Source organism: Sinohyriopsis cumingii, chromosome 6 (assembly GCF_028554795.1).
Source record: "Sinohyriopsis cumingii isolate HCF-2022 chromosome 6, ASM2855479v2, whole genome shotgun sequence".
Lineage (NCBI taxonomy): Eukaryota > Metazoa > Mollusca > Bivalvia > Unionida > Unionidae > Sinohyriopsis > Sinohyriopsis cumingii.
The window spans coordinates 86,695,239-86,711,787 of record NC_142966.1 but is presented as its reverse complement, the minus strand read 5'-3'; the positions used below and the strand labels follow the sequence as shown (position 1 = coordinate 86,711,787).

Genomic DNA, 16,549 nt, shown 5'->3' with positions numbered 1-16,549 from the left:
TTTTTGGTCCAGTATCATCACTGATGAAGCAACATAATGTCACCATCAAACGAGGGACATACCACAATTCATCGTCATCAGGCAATTGTTGAACGATTTAATTGAACACTTGCTGAGCGTTATTTGGATATCAATATGCGAAGGAATTTATTCAAGACAAGAGATCTCGTAAATGGGTTGCAAGATTACCAAGTGTGATAACCGCATTAAATAGTGAGATAACTCGAACGACCATCATGAAACCTATTAATGCAATTACAAAAAAAATATACCAATACAACAATGTGATTTTTTAGCGCAACCAGTATTAAGTAACACCACTGTAAGGTATTTATATGAACCCAGTGAACTCGACGGTGGTAAGAAAAGAGTGACTGATCCTATTTGGAGTGTTACCACACATAAGATATCCACCGTGACAAAATCCTCAGGTAGACCCGCAATCTACAGATTAGATTCAACTGCTCCTCAACGTTGATTTACACATGAGCAATTACAGGTGATTCCTGAGGATACGCAATTACCACCACGATCACTTAACTAGCACCCCTACGTCGATTACACTCAATACAGGTCAACATGGTATTTTCTTGTGTATGACCGCGACTGTTATCTTTTCTATCCACAGTAAATTGTCTTGGATTATTATTTGAATATCTCCATAACATCACACAGTTACAACTTGTACAATGATTATTCTGCTGTTGTTTCAGCGCATTGATAAATTCAACGTCGAGATCAAAATCGATTTTTTTAAATCAGATTGTTTATAATCAGCTTATTTTTTCCTTATTATATCATTGTCAATATCATCACTAGTCACTGACTCGTCCAAGACAATTCTCCGCAACTGAGATATTCTTCTGACTCGAGACACTGCGAGATAAACTAAGTTTGACCACTCGATATGATCATCTATAATCCAAACAACTGTATCAGAAATAGTTAATCCTTGAGATGAGTGAATCATCAGTGCCTATCCTAGTGTCCACGGAGATTTGTTCAACGATAATGTGTCTTCAACAGAGTTTATATCAATTGTGATAATATCATTTAATACTAAATTCTGTTTCTCGGTCTGTCCCGGTATATCAATGTCAATATTCTGCCGCCGTGTATCAGATGGTCGATAACTTAACAGAACCAGCAATGATGGAAATTTTTCTTTATGTAACTGAAACGATTTCCGCTGAAGTGTATCACGAACTATTTTTCTACTTGCAACTATCAGATCATTCGGTTTCCACGTCTGCAGAAAGTTGTTCATGGCTGTTTCTGAAATTATTCCACGCATTACTTCACACTGAATTTTATTCGGCTGTAGTCTGATTAATTTTTTAAACTGTTTTAATTCTTCATCAATTGCTCTATGATTTTCATCTATTTCTTCGTAATAGTCAACAAAATTTTTTAACCAATTATGTGGAGATGGTCCAACAAATGGTGGTGGTTGACCGTGATCGCCGCACATTATCACAGTAGTATTTCTTGTTAACAGACAATCAAGAAATGTTTTTAATGTTTCTAACTGCACCGTGCATATTTCATCCCATATAATCCTCGGAATGTATTTTTCTCCCATCCTCGAAGAAGTCCAAGCATCACTCTTCCATTGGAAGAAGCTATCATAAGTACATGATTGTACTCCTCGTTGTTTCATCTCTCGCGCGAGTCTAGGTGTGGGTGTCAGCACGATCATATCTGATTTCTGAAACAGTTCAATCGCTTGAGTGGTTTTACCGGAACCTCCCGGTCCGTTTAGATAAACCATTTTATTTCTACTTATTGGATCGTATACCAAAGGTGCAGATGACAATTGTAGTTTTTTATGTTTTTTTCAATAAATATCTTTAATATCAACATCAGCTGATTCGGAATAATCGAGTATATTTTCCTTTTTTATTCTCCATGAACCACATGATGTACAAGTACCAATATGTAGTTGTTCTAGTAATCCTGAATATTTTTTATTGATATAAAATGAATCTGTAGCGACTCTGACAGCAAGTGTAGAAACTTTATTTATCATCGATAATAGATTTATTGAAACGTACGCAAGCATCAATGATCTTAAATGAGTATACTGAGGTGACACACCATCCATATAACTTACAATTGTACCTAATTTAGTTCTATTTGACAAGAAAGCAATTTCTCAACTTATAAAAGTATTTCTGTTCGTTGTATCAGCGATTATAAAATCTAACACAGCATCATCCATAATCAATCTTGTACAATGTTGTCTGTGATCATATGCTCCTCCTTGGGTGAACTTGCAGATTATTTTTCTACCGAGATCTTTTGCTATTGTATTCTCATAATCAGTTATATCGGGGTTTTCATCACTGGAATATTTCTTTTGTTGTGGTAACCAAACATCGGTTTGTTTCAGATATGATATAATTGCTTCACTTACAATCAACAGTGTTAACATCGCACAATCGAGCATATACCGTAAAAGTACTATTGGTGCCCACTTTCTTTCTGAAAAATGTTTTCCAAACCAAGTATAATTAATCGCAGAGATTTTTAGACATTTTAAATGACTCGATACAAGCAAATCCAATTAAGTCAAAATCTGGTAATGGTCCATTTATATATATTAGTCCGAACGATACCATACGGGGACAAAAGTGCGATCATTAGAGGACTATGTCCCCCAACCTTGAAATTTTTGGTACCCTAATGGTCAAACCACATTTACGGGCAAATAAATAGAAAAAACAACTTTGTTTATGTTTTAATTTTGGAGACTGGAGATTTCGACCCAGTTACTTTAAATAGCAGATATCAATCAGTGCATGAATAGCGACCACGTGATCTGACATAATTGTTATTCGCAGAAATGAATATAGTATCTAATAGTGGGGTTTTCCCCGAAGGTGGCACTACGAAAACTAGCTCAGAATGGCTGATGTTTACAGCAGGCGTCAAAAGGCGCTTCCATACGAATGGAATAGAGGCGTCCAAAGACGCTTGTATGAGGTAAAGGGTATAAAATATTTAGTCTAGTTAGTCACATTTGAAAAATAAATAGAATCTTTGAAAAGCCGTATATATTTGCTTCTTTTGGAAATAGTGACCATTGGGGTATATTTAATTTTTTAACATTTTCTATTATACAACCTATATATAATATGGTCAAAATTTTGTATCATAGTACAGAAAGGCGACCGATATTTAAATCCAGAGTGACAATAGAAAAACCTCCATCGTAGAAAAAGTGTTGAAATTATATTTTTCGAATGTGAACAAAACTTGGCCAGAGTAAAAAAACCATTCGTCTTGAAATGTCAAATACTGCACGCATGCGTACTAGGTTAGCACCGATACAATGGAAAATGGTGGCATGCAGTAATGCAGATGTTGTGCTCCTTTGGGCGCAGATTTTAGCTTTGGCGAAAGAAGGGTATGTACCCTGAAAATAACATGTATATTCTACCTTTATTCTTTTAAGTTTGGAATAACTTTTGATTGTGAAAAGTAATGGATTCAATGCCATTTTGGTGTCATTCAGACACGCAGCAGACGCTCTGTAGTCTTAGCGTAAGAGTTTAAACATGCTTTAAACTAAGGTATTTGTGAAAATCACCATTCTTTTTAATATAATTATTAAACTGAACTGCGAAATCCATTACAAAAGCATCCTAACTTAAGGGCTGGTAGCCGGGTAATTTACAAGCCTACATTTTATACTTCAGCAACCAGCTACTGCTGGGGAAACACCCACCTGTTACTTTCATATCGGTATCGGTTACTTCCAATTTTATGAAATGACCCACAAGTTAAATGAATTAATATTTGTTTTATTGTCAGATAAGTGTATACTGTATTCGAGTATAATAGTCGTACGACGCAAAATACTACCTCTGTTAGTATCAGGTTGTATGATTTCAACATTAATATGGCATTGCAAGAATAAAGCTAGTTCTACAGTGTAAGACATAGCACATGCTTGTTTTGATATAGTGTCTTACTACCCAAAAATACCGCTCAGTGACTTAGTGGTTAGACCATCCCCCTCGGATACAGAGGGTTGTGGGTTTGATCCCTGACATAGTCATACCAAAGACTTACAAAAATGGTACTAACAGCTGCCTTGCTTGGCACTCACTCAGCATTAAGAGGTTAGTGTTACGATTGGTTGGCCTGGTGTCAGGATGATGTGACTGGGTGGGACATCATGCTACATGCCTGCTGCATGATGCCCCAGTGCTAGACATCACTATAAACTCACTGCAAACATCGTAGTGATATGAGTGATTTTTTTAAAAACTACGTTAAAAATCCAAATCACACACACACATATACACTACCCAAATAACGGGCATGTATTGCGTGTTCCGATGTCGGTTAACTTCAGAACAAGTAGCTAAAGTTTCAGGAATATCTCACACACTTGGCAGCCCATATCAACACTCTTTCACAAACTGATATGTAATGAATATATTTACTGTGCTGTTTTTATCCTGGTGGAATAAAATCCGACATGAGCAAATGGATACTTTTTTAGGTTCAGTTACATTTGAATTTTGCTAAAATGTGATGTTAGTTGAGGCCTGCCGAAGTAGGTTCATGTGGGGAATATGTTTCTTGAAGAAACCAAAGTGTTGCTTACAGTTTAACTGTTCCATTAGGCATAATATATTTTAATTTGTTTCATTAAAGAATAGGTTCATGTGGGGAATATGTTTCTTGAAGAACCCAAAGCGTTGCTTACAGTTTAACTGTTCAGTTAGGCATAATATATTTTAATTTGTTTCATTAAAGAATAATGTTTCAACTCAACCCAATTTCGGCATTCTTGGCTTTCATCTCTTTCCAGTCAACTGAAATATTGGCCAACAAAACTTGTAAACATGTCCATTTCTTTTGTAAGAATTTGAATTTATTAGAGAAAAGACATCAGAGTAAGTAAATTCTGACTTAAACATTGTGGCTTTACTTTGTAGAAAAGAGCTGTTATTTTAGTTGCCAGTTGTATGAGATGTTCCTGAATATTTGACTTTCATTACAATGTTAGTCAACGTCTAAACACACTACACAGTATTGTTAGTTAGACAGTAAGACCCTGATGCCCAAAACATAAATATCAGCGTCATGGTCTTACAATATAGGAGTAGGAAAAAGCCAAAATTAACGAGATTGGGTGGACTGCACATTACATACAAGGTTGACCTGTAAACTAGATTATACCAGTTGGTCTTTGCAAAACATGTTCATATCCAGAACCTCAGTCTGATGATAAGGAGTAACATTTTACTGTCTGAAAAACACCTTTTCAAGTAAGTAAGCCACTGAACAGTTCTTAGAATTATGTGCCTGTCCAGGGAACACATTGAAGGCTTTCAGGGATGCACGCTTCTGCATCAAATACATGTGAAATTATCTGAGGACACACCTTTTCTCAGTGTAATGCATCCCCACGATGCCCCTCGGTTTCCACAGTAATACTCCCCATTTTATATATTTTGTTAGTCATGTCTGATCTGTAGAATAGCTAACGATTAGACTTGGGTAAACAGGCATGAAACCAATTTGTCTAATTAACAGCTAATCATTATCTGATGTGATCGCTTCAAAGAAACTGAAGTTCTATTAACTGTGTATTTACATGTAAGCACCTGCGATTGTTTGGCACATAAAAGATGCCCCTTGTTGTTTACATCATATTTAAATTTGTATTGACGCAGATATAAATGATGAAAGTGATCACTGCTTTCTCTGAGTTTGAGTTGGACAGTACTGTCTAATCATTAATATGTGACAATAATAATGATAATAATAACTGCTACTTCAGTGATTAGACTAAGGGCACTACAGTATCAGTAGGCACTTTTTAAAGAATGCAGAAATGTGCTTTGACTCATAAAAAACAAGTCACCAAGACCTTTTTTCATATTTTGGAAAATGAACTTACAATGAAAATGACATAAATGTTAATAACAGGCATTAAATATACAGAAGTTAGAGCATAAGTGCAGACAACAAAGAGAACTCAACCGGAATAGTGAATGCAGACCCTGTCTCAACTATAGTAAAAGATGCTGATGATACACTCTAATTGTGAAAAGGTATCAAAAAGGGGCTTTGTAATTTCGAAAGTTGACATCCATATCATCTAAATGGAGGAGTTAAATTCATTTGTTTCCCACAACCTAGTCGAATCTTCGGTGGATTATAAAGTAAAAATGTTTAGAAAGAGAGAGGTCGTGGTCAATTAGTAATGCTTTGTAACACTGGTTTTACACTCTGCAATCTCTCCACAGTATCAGTACATATATCAACATCTTTTTTTCAATATGTACTGCATTCTTTAATATTATAACTGCCCCAGTTTCTTTCATCTATCGATCCTTTATTTCACATGATGTACTGCCAGAGTCTGTCATTTCCATATTGTAGTCAATGTTAAGGTCTGGAGCAGACATGATAATGTGATATTTACTATTTAAGGCAAGTTTTGACAATAGGAAATACACATTGATATTTTAACTTGTCAGTTATATTTCAGTATTGATATTTGTAAGTATACAGATTTTCCTACTTTAAAGTCCTAACCTAGCCAGGGGCAGTTTGTGAGTTTCAAGTGCTGAGATTACTAACTCTAACCAGTCAGCATGTCAAAGATTGTTTTGATGCCTGTCACTAGTTTAAAGCTGACGAGGTGATTATTGTTAGCATCATAACTCTTGAGATTTCTTTCACAGGTGTGTTTGCACTCATCTCAGATGATTAGCCACTTGGAAGTCTTAGAGTCCACAAGCAGTATTTGTAATCTACCGGTATTGTTTATGTGATTATTATATGATACTAATCAATACTTGCAGTTTGGCAAATAATGAAATGGATAGAAACAAATCTCTGCAAAGTTGGCATGTCAAAGATTGTTTAGATGCATGTCACTGATTCTAGGTGAAAATCAGATGACATGGAAGTGGAAGCAGACATGCGAGTTGATACAACACTCCCCAGAAAAAAAAAAAAGAATGAATTCATTAATAAAGCAAAACCTGTCTTGAGAGACCACTGCTATGAAAGACCACCTGTCTTGAGAGACCATGTTCTCTTTAACAGATTTATTGGTTATATAGTGTTGACCTGTCATGAGAGACCGCCTGTATTGAAAGACCATTATTTTTTGGCATAAGGGGTGATCTTTCAAGACAGAACTTTCTAGTGTATTGGACTATTCAATTAGAGACTCAGTTTTAACTTGTTTTGTTGCTGGATGCATACTTAAAGCTGAATCAATGGCTCTTTAAATGAAACTGTAGATACAGAAAAATGTCATGTTATATTCAAACATTAAAATTAAGTTCAAATGGTTTTGTTCTTGGCTGTTTAATATTGTTTTTTTACCTAAACAGATCTCTCTCTCTCTCTCTCTTAAAAATCTATCCATTTTCAAAACCATTATCTACCTGTCCATTTATCTATTTTATACATGTGTATGTTTGTCTTTGCTCTTCTAACTGTATCTGGATTCCCTTGATTTTTTTTCCCCTCATTTACATATCTGTCTACATGTACTGTTTTTTTTTTTTGATGACTGTCATGTTTGCCTGCCCACGATTACGTAAGTCAGGAACAAAGGAATGGGTTAGCGCAATGAATATTTCGACCCTGCACTGTTACGGCGATTTTGTTTGTACAAGAAGCCTTCGTTAGGTGTTAACACTAGCATATGGATTTTGAAAGTTTTGTTGTAAGAACAAAGGACCCTCGATGCTATTGTAAATCTCTCCGCTTGACAGATGGCCTGAGGCTCATTTGTTAAGTTGGACCGACTGGGGGTGGAATTGATATCCAATCAGAACTGAGGAAGGGCGGGGCCATCAATTCGAACTAGAACTTAACAGTCACTTGAACTGATAACGAGTTAGTGATTCGTAAGCCGTCGTACTGGTAAAGCAGAATATACTCACTCTGAGGGAGCCACTCGTGATTTGGCAGGAAAACTCTTAGTACATTCTAAGGACAGAAAGCTTCGTAAAGGTCAGCGAGTTATTTGCTCGATTGTTGCAGAATGTTACAGCATTGTAATTGTAATTAAGTGTAGTATGTATATTTACTTACTAGAATCGTTAGCATGTAGAATTACCTTTTTCTTGTTTAATTTACATGTGTACTTGAGAAATGAGCTATGATTATGTAGATTGCTCGCTCGGCAGAATTAATATTGTATTTCGCTATTTAGTTACTTCGTAGTAAACTATATTTATTCATGTGATATTCTAGATTTTGCCATTGTGAATTAAATGGTAGCTTGTAAACTGGTTGCAGTGTGTAAATTTAAATAATATGGATATTTGAATATTTGTGTACACTTGTGTGAGTGTAATGTACAGAAATGCATCGAATTATTGTGATATTGTTGAGAATAATGAGGTTAAGAATATATATATATATATATATATATATATATATATATATATATATATATATATATATATTGATGTGATGCAATTTAGTGATTTCTGTATGATAAGTAGGATACCACTCTTATTGCAATGTTTGTTTTTATAAGAACGTCTGTGTTTTTCAATGTGCACGAATGCATGACCAAAGATGTAGATAACCTTGATCTGATGATTGAGTGATTGTTGATTTAGTGTGAGCGAGATGGCTAACACATATGCTAACGTCCTTGTGTTTTCACAGGAAGCTTTTGGGGACAGAGTAGTGAAGTCCCGAGTCTCAGAGAGACAGGATAGAAATAGGCGGAGAACACCGGAAGGAGAAGTAGAGAATAGAATTAGGCGGGGAACAAGCCTCGTTGAAGGAAAGAGAGAAAGAAAAGGAGGAGGAGAAAGGAAGGAAAAAGGGGAGGAAGACAGGAAGAATCGGAGAACGCTGGAAGGAGGAAAGCAAGTGGCGTAGTAAACTGAGATGAGTAGCAACCAAGTACAGGGGAAAGCCATCTCACACTAAAATCATGTGATGAAATAGGTTGTCACATGGTCGAGAGGAAGCAGATTGGTTGAGAACTTAATATCGTTTAATTTGTATTATCAAATGGTTATTCTTTTGGATTTCACCCTTGTGTTCTTAATAATTTAATTGTCAGTATTGCTGACTGGGGGCCCTAGAGCTTTACCTCTCTCTAACACTAATTTCACTTCCTACAAAAACAAGCCAGGGTGGGAATTCCTCAGTAATTCAAATAAATATTGGGAGCATCCCACCCCAACAACTAACAGGGAGTCACACAGAACCTCACAATGACTCTAATTATTGACATATGGTTTTAAGATGCAAGCAATGATAAAATGTAAATAAAAGTTCTGTGTTTGTGGGGGAGAGGATGCAATAGTCTGGAGTTGCGGGGGACTTGTAGGAGGCTAAAAATGTTCCAATGAAAAATGCTTATAAATGCTGAATTCCCAATTTTAGCAATTTATCTATGAACACTCTTTTCCCAGTTTGTCCAATTTATGATTAGATAGATGCCCTTAAAATATTCTTTATGGTTTCAACAAAGTGTGGTTCACATACTGTTCTGCATGTATTGAATCCACAGGTTCCTTCTGGAAATATATCATTACCAGTTACAAACAATATCAGCATGGAAAATAGTTATCTAAAGAACACTCGGTTCTTGTTATAATGTATTTTATTATAGAAGTGTAATAAATTATATCTAGTTTTTAGTTTTAACTTTTTATTTTTGCTGGCTACGATTTTTTTCCCCTTCTATTTCTTCAACTTAAAGCCAGCCTCCAACAAACAAGAGGAAAATAATGCTTGTTCACCTGAGGTACATAACTTTACTTTCTATCTTTAAGTGTTGTTGTATGGTGCTCTTCAAATATCATAAGGGTGTGATGTTAGCAGTTTGGGATCCAAGTAAATGTCAACTTTACGAAGACAGGAGATTTTGCTTTCAATATATTTTGTATTATAATTATGGCAAGAAATGCTGAAGTAAAAAGTCATGATCAGTTAATTAGAGAAGACTGGTATATCATACAATAAGGAATCTGTTACAACCCTTCAATTTCAGTGTTTAAGTTCAAGTAAGTATCACCTTCTGTGAATTGAATTGAGTAGAGTTGGTATTTCTCAGTTATTAGTTGGCTGTCAAGCAAGTAAAGTTTGGTTATTTCTGTCAATTACGTTTTGCATCAATAACAGGACCTAAATGATGACAATAATGTATACACACAATTTTATGAGAAATATATGTACCTTTTGAATGAGTGATAAGAGAGATTTTGTTCTAACGGGTACATTTTGATCAAGTTAAATAGAATGGACAGCAACTGCAACAATGCAGAGTGGAAGCTTAGACACACTGACACATTTTTAAATTATTTTGATGTGAAAACTTATGTGCAGCTGAAAAAGAGTCATGCCAGGTATTATTTAAATGCATGGCTCAATATGGATTCAAGCCATTTTAGGTATTATATATTTGCTTAATTTTTAAAAAAAATTTGTAAAAATCCAGTGCATTAGTTCTACATTTGAATGCACCAACACCATCTTGCTTATGTTGCGCACTTATTCACATGCTGCATGTAAAACAAATCATAATAAGTTATGTTGTATTTTTTGGGAAATAGTTGCATTTGAATTAAATGACTGGATTTTTTAGTGCAAGTGACCTTTCCAGAATAAGCCAAATCATACCTGTTTTCATTGACATCCTATGCACAAGTCAAGAATCTGAACTTAATAAACATTTTATTTTCTGTTTAGTCTTTAATGCTGCTTTCTGTTGAATACAAGTAACACTTCACTGGTTAGCAAATCCTGAGGACAAATGAAAGGAAAATATTAATGAATTTCTTTTGGACTACAGTATGATGCAAACAACAGTTCCTTGGCTCTGTTGACATTCCTTAGCCCCACCTCAGCATGTATGGCTGGTTAGAGCATAGAAATGACACCCTGTTTTTCTAAAAGTGTATTTGGTGTGGGTTTCCCCCAGTCCTATTCTGAGGACTGTTAAGTGTAATTGTCAGAAAACAATAATGCGTTATAGACTTTTTTTATAGGGTTTTTCCATTTTTTATCCATCAAATATGTGAGTTTTATTATCCCATGAAGTTAAAAGGTGTACTTTCTTCCCTTTGTCCGGGCTGACAGTGGGCCTGATTTCCATCAGTTACTTCAGATTGAGGTTGCATTATTGACCCAAAGGCTAGTTACGGCCCTGGGTTAATTTCCTTCCCCATTTAAAGTTATTTTGATTATTTGAAGTGACTTTACCAGTCTTTCTGTCTGTATTGTGTTATTTGTAATATTAATTTTATTTTAATTATTTTTTTGGTTTATTTTTTTATATTAATTTTTTAAATTTTTTTTTATAAAAATATGTATGTATGTATTTATGTATGTATGTATAATGTTTTGTATGCTAAATGACCAGATGGCTTATCTAGTCCTAGTTTTCTTCCTATCTACTATAGACACAAAAATAATAATTGTCTGAGATGTATTATTGTTTGTGTGTATGCATGTAGTGTGTCTATTATAGGAATATATGCCATAGCATATAGGGGTATGGGGTTTAGGTATTGTTTGCTTGATTTCAATACAGGGGTTTCCCACACATGGTGGTGGGGGTCATTCATTTGCTTTAAGTGTTTTGGTTGTGCCATAGCACAACATTTTTATTATCAATTGGAGATAGATGAATTCCTCCATACACTGTGTGTTGGGAGAATTTTCTGTTATTTTAAGTTTAAATTGAATGTACCATAGCACATACTTGTTGTGTTCATTTATAATTTAAGTTTTAACTGATTGTGCTATAGCACGTAATTCCAAATCAGGTTCTTTTTCTAAGTTTGTTCTGAAGTTATAGTGGAAGTCCCAAGTTTCCAAAGTAAGGACAATCTGGTTGAGATCTCCACTATATTCTGTTGAAAAAAGAAAAAGGAAAATTAAAATTTAAACTATTAAATAGTCTTTTAAATAAAAAATTAATCCATTTGTGTTTATATTTTCTAAATTTGTAGTGAAGATTCTGTTGAAAAAAAAAAATACAACTAAAATTCAAATTATTAAATAGACATTTAAATAAAACAATTAATCCAAATGTGTTTATATTGTCTAAATTTGTAGTGAAGATTCCAAATCTCAGAACCCCTTCTAGGGAGTCAAAGCTGACTTCTCTGGTTGAAACCTGCACCACACTCTATTCTAAAAGGAGAATGACAATTTGTTAAATATTTTACTTAGTGAAAAAGTTTGAGTCTAATATACTGGAGATTACAGGTTTCAGAGTCCCATCAGGTTGTCAATATATTACCTCTCTGGTTGAAATCTCCACCACAGTCTACTCTGTAGAAACATATATTCTTTTTAGGACAATTTAGGATCAATTATATCTATATAAAAAGATCTATGTGTTGGAGTTAAACTCCTTGGCTCAGTTACCAGTAGTGTAGCAATATCCTTATGGTCTCTGATAAGAGATGCAAAACCATGACCCCAGAGTTTTCCCTGATGCATACATTCTTAGTACTGACACGTTTTTCCTTAAAGGCCTCTACTCGGGATTTTGGAGTCAAACAAACTCTGTTTTTTGTGCAATATTTCTTGCTGTTTCAGTGCTTATAGGGATTCTTGTTTTTAGCTGTACTGGTCATAGAGTAGATATTATGTGATGGTCTTTTCATCTGTCTGTCTGTCTGTTGACACAAGTTTTCACTAATTCTCGTAAACTACTTGGAAGATTACCATGAAACATTACACACACATCCACCCCAATGTCTAGATGGTCCTAAATGAAAATGGTGCTGCTGGGATGTTCCATTTGGCAACCACAGTAATTATCTTGAAAATATGTTACCTTTTGATCAATTGTCATAATCAGTATGGGATTTCATTATAAGGCTTTGTATAATGTCTAATGTCTTAACAGGAAACGATGCAAATATGACAGCCAGTATGACCATCACATCACTGATTTTCAGAATCTTGTTATTGCTGCTTCACCTGAACGGAAAGTCATACTGACATGGGGTTTTCACCAAAAGACTTCTTAAGATGTCTAGTTGGTCCAACATGAAAATGGCGCAGATTTGACCTCAAATATGGCTGCCTTGGTGGCCATATTGAAATCTAATTATCGCTAATCTAGAATGGATGGGTATATCAACATGGGGTTTTCACTAATAGGCTTCTTATGATATCCAACTGGTCCTAATGAAAATGGTGCTGATATTACTTCCAATATGTCCACTGTGGCAGCAAATTTGAAGCTCATTGCTCAAGAGTATTAGAGATGGTTTTAGCACATTAAATGGAAAAGAAACACAGATTTGTCATAGATTCCTTTAAATTCTTTTTGGTCAGTAGAGTGTCAGTCTCTGTGTGGACTCTTGTTGAGTGTGGAACCACTCTTCCCCCAATCTGAAACCTAGCTAATATGATCAGTCAGTGACCTAGCTAATACGACCAATCAAGCAGGTATATGTTTTAAGATTAAATACATTGTTTTGACTGTATTTTCACTTTTAAACCTGTTGCTACAAGAATTTGTGTGGGTGAATCTTGAGGTAAACATTTATCACACTTCCAGAGCTATTTACTGCTGTAATTTCACTGTAGTTGCTGGGAAATATTTCACAAACATGTGAGCTTCAGTTCATGGTATCTTTTTTATATGCTGTCAATTTCCTTGAAGATGTAGTTTGTCTGCATTCTATTCATTTATTAGGTTCCACAGCTCTATCACTGAAGTGCTTGAGAATGCTCTTTGGCATAATATTCAGCATCTGTATGATGAGTGCGGTCAAGTTATACCCCAGTTCTTTTCAATTATTAGACTTTTTAGCAATATCACTGAAGTGCTTGAGAAGGCGCTATGGCACTAAATTTAAGCATCTGTATAGTGAGCAAGATCAAGCTTTTGTGTGTGATGCTATGATCAACTGTTGACAAGTAAAATAAAATAATGCCTCAGTGATATATGATCACTCTGAATAACAGATGAGATGGTCCTAATATAAATGATTTGGTTGACTTTGGTATTTTACAGCACAGAAACACAGGTTAGTTACTACCAAAGCAATTGGAGTAAAATGCCTAACCAAAGGACGCCATGGTAGCTAAACCTGAACCTGTTTGGTTGCCAATTTGGCACACTAACCTTGTACTAGTCACTGCAGCTCCTGCCTGAGTCAGTCACCTCTTATGACATCAGGAGGATGCATTGAGTATATTCTACATCTCTGAGTACACAATGGGGGAATGGGCCTAATAGAAATGAAAATATGCCAGTTTGTGAAAAATATGGTTTGGGTGGGGATGGGTCAGCTGATTAGAGGATCAGCTATGCTAAAAACAACAAAATACATACTTTGCAAAGTGCTTCAGACTGTATGTTAGACATTCCAGCTGTCAGTGTCAGGATGACAAATAAGGGACATCTGGCTAAATTGTTGGACAGGTCACTTTTGTACTGATTGACATCTGTCAGGGTAAATAGGTTTGCACTCCATAACTGGATCAATGTGACAGACAACTTGCTGTCTTTTAAACTTGTTTTCAGACACTATTAGACATTATGAAACTAAAATAACTAGAATACAGGACTATATATATCGTGCACACTGAGAAGATTAAGTCTTACATAGTAAAGTATTGATCAAGAAAGGCATAAGTTTACTTTACAAACTGTTGCCTTGGCTAACTCACATCATGCTTCTGAACTTCTCAAATGCATGTTTTCCAAGTTGGCTATAACAGTACATGATGTTTTGTTATACTTTATTGAAAATTGGTCTGACTTAACCAATAAATATCGACTGCCTACTGAAATAGTTTTCTTTCAGACTACAGATCTGCAGGGTTAGAAAAAAAATGGCACCTCAGCAGCCCTGGTTGGTGTCATTTTCATTTTGGTCATATGGCAATTTCTTTTGGTCATCATCATTAAAATAAAAATTCATTTTATGCCTGCAGAGGGGAAAAAAATGTTATATGATATCCACATACATCATGTTTCATGGCATAGATTTTTCTTTGTCTTTTTCTTTTCAGATTTTCATTGTGCCCAATGTGAGTGCAGATTCAAAACGAAAGGGGGTTTCTCCAGTCATGTAAGATCTCGCATTAAAGGTAATTTTTAACAAACCTCTTTTGAAGTTAAATTTTTTAATAATTTTTAACTTTTTTTATCAAGGGTCAGTGTGTTAATCTTTTAGACAGCAGGGAATAATTAATGGCGCCTTTCCTTCTGTTCCAGTTTCATTTCTGTGCATTAAGTTCCATAATTATGGCTGGATCTTTAATTCATTTAGTAGGTAGCTTAAAACTGATGGCCATGTTAGATTTTCCAGTTATACATCCAAACTGAACATTTTTAAAGCCCCTTATTGTCTAACCCACCCACTTTCACAAGATCTAATGTTAACATCATTGGGTTTCATTCAGATTATGTAGGTATGCAGTTTGATATTGATGATGAGACTTGGAATGGGTTTGATCTTCAGCTCTCTGCATTATTATTTGGTGAAGAGGTAGCCACTGAGTGTCTGACCCACCCACCTTTGTTTCTCAACAGTAACTCTTTTAATTATTATCTTTGGATCACAGCCCAACTTGAAATACAGCTAGATACCATTCAGACTTGTAAAGAAATTTGTTGTCACTGTTTTAACTCGTCATTCATTATTTCATAGTAGTTATTGCCAACTTTTTTTTTGTTTACCCGATATTAAAGTCAGTTGTGATATTGAGCATTGTGTCCAGAAGGTATAAATGACCAGAGTACAGTGTGTGTTATTTATTCATAATTTAGCTTTATATAATCTAATCTGAAGCAAGCCATCCTTGATAGAACTCACATGATGGCCTTTGAAAAAGTGTATATGGTTGGGGGGGGGGGGGCATCGTTTATTCAAATTTGATTGTTCCCAGAGTTGACTAAGTGGATGAGTACCTTTTCATTGTTGCCTTATGTTAGTGTAGGACATTCCCTAAGCACCATTAGCAGAGAAATGTATCCACCTAAATATGTCAGAACAACCAGTTACCCTGTACCCCTGTTGAGGGATGACCAAACCCCTCATGTTACTTTAAAATCTATATCTGCTACTTCCAGTATTATAGAATGCCTTGTATAGGTTTATGTACACCCTACCATATACAGTGCACACCACATAAGAACTTTGCTTACAGCGTGCACAACTTTTATTAAGGAATATGATCAAATGGCAGGGTCATAGGTTCTCAATGGGTGAACCTGGACCAGAGTACAAACCCTTTCTGTCTACTGGCATTGGAATACATTTTTGTCAAGTGTATCAACTTCCAACCTGCAAGGCAGAAGATTTTTATGTGAACTAAGATGAAGAAATTTTATGGTGATCTACCACAAGAGAAAATTGGAGATTAGGGGGAATGGTTTATATAACAGATTTTGATCCTATACTGCAAGGCTTTTATCCTTTTTTCCCACTACTTTTTATTTTATATACCTTTTACAAAGCAGTAACACTACTTTTTACCTTTTATCTTGTTTACATGTTTTTGGACAGTTTTGTCTAAATCATTTTATTTTATTTATTTTTTGCAATTCTTTGTTATT

At 35.1% G+C, this 16,549-nt stretch overlaps 1 protein-coding gene and 1 long non-coding RNA gene across 6 annotated transcripts in view; one reads left to right on the top strand and one right to left on the bottom strand.

The window, feature by feature from the left end:
• Positions 1-16,549, bottom strand: part of LOC149797379 (uncharacterized) — a 137,415-nt gene that overhangs the window by 41,407 nt on the left and 79,459 nt on the right. The window lies entirely within an intron of this gene.
• Positions 1-16,549, top strand: part of LOC149797381 (uncharacterized) — a 67,494-nt gene that overhangs the window by 29,918 nt on the left and 21,027 nt on the right. For all 5 annotated transcript variants that reach the window (XR_016421807.1, XR_016421804.1, XR_016421808.1 and 2 more), the window contains exons 2-3: positions 8,665-9,760; positions 15,001-15,078. This is a non-coding gene — a long non-coding RNA (uncharacterized LOC149797381). The remainder of the gene's footprint in view (positions 1-8,664; positions 9,761-15,000; positions 15,079-16,549) is intronic.